Genomic DNA, 1,182 nt, shown 5'->3' with positions numbered 1-1,182 from the left:
TTGGAGGAGAGGTGGAAGTGAAAAGTGATCAAAATATGTTGTAAAAAACATCAAGTAAAAATGAGAAAATTCATTGTTCTTTCAAAAGCAACAACAACAGAACTTCATTGTTCTTTCAAAAGCAACAACAACAGAACTCAACAAGATTCCTCCTAGTTGTAAAATGAAGGGTACTTGAACATCTGGGGCAATGCCACATTAAAATAATAATAATAATAATAATAACATTTATTGACTGGAGAAAGGTGTTTTGATATATAAACAACTCCTTGAATAGAAAGAACTCTGAACAGAGACCCGCCAACATGGGCCGTGTTCGCACCAAGACCGTGAAGAAGGCGGCCCGGGTCATCATCAAGAAGTACTACACGTGCCTGGGTAATGACTTCCACACCAACAAGCGTGTGTGCGAGGAGATCGCCATTATCCCCAGCAAGAAGCTTCGGAACAAGATAGCCGGCTATGTCACGCATCTGATGAAGCGGATTCAGAGAGGTCCTGTGAGAGGTATCTCTATCAAGTTGCAGGAAGGAGAGAGAGAGAGAGGAGAGATAACTACGTTCCTGAGGTCTCAGCCCTAGATCAGGAGATCATTGAGGTGGATCCCAACACCAAGGAGATGCTGAAGCTTCTGGACTTTGGCAGTCTCTCTAACCTTCAGGTCACTCAGCCTACAGTTGGCATGAATTTCAAAACACCACGTGGAGCTGTTTAATCTGTTATGCCATATTTTCAATAAACCTGAAAACAAAAAAAAAAAAAAAGAAAGAACTCTGAGTACATCTTTCTGAGGTCATTTCAATCCTAGTCTTTGAACTATAGAGAACATAAAACACTATCCATAATTAATACAAAGAAATCTTTTAACTATGGGCAGCCATCAAGAGAGCTAGCAAAATGTTCCTCAGCATCCTCTCCAGACTCATTTGGTCCCCAAAGGAATCTTCAGGCAGCCATTGGATTTCAAAACCAAGCATTCAAGGCAACAGCAAGCCAAAGGAGAAGAATAGCCACTTTGTCCTTCTTCTGGAAATAATGATCAGCTGTAGGGCCCATGAAAAGCCTCCCTCTTACTACCTTTAACAGCTTGCCTCCGCCTTCCTCACCAACCCTGACGGATTCCCCTGCTCAAAATCTGACGTAAATTGTTTCCTTACCATGGCACGCTGCCTGAGATTTCTG

The 1,182-nt window shown here is 42.2% G+C and overlaps 1 pseudogene; it reads left to right on the top strand.

The window, feature by feature from the left end:
* The first annotated feature begins 299 nt into the window (after window positions 1-299).
* LOC110310953 (small ribosomal subunit protein eS17 pseudogene) lies at window positions 300-762 on the top strand (annotated as a pseudogene).
* Window positions 763-1,182: the final 420 nt, after the last annotated feature.

This window comes from Mus caroli, unplaced genomic scaffold (genome assembly GCF_978045245.1).
Source record: "Mus caroli unplaced genomic scaffold, Mus_caroli_1 scaffold_16, whole genome shotgun sequence".
Lineage (NCBI taxonomy): Eukaryota > Metazoa > Chordata > Mammalia > Rodentia > Muridae > Mus > Mus caroli.
This window is presented reverse-complemented; position numbering and strand designations above follow the sequence as displayed.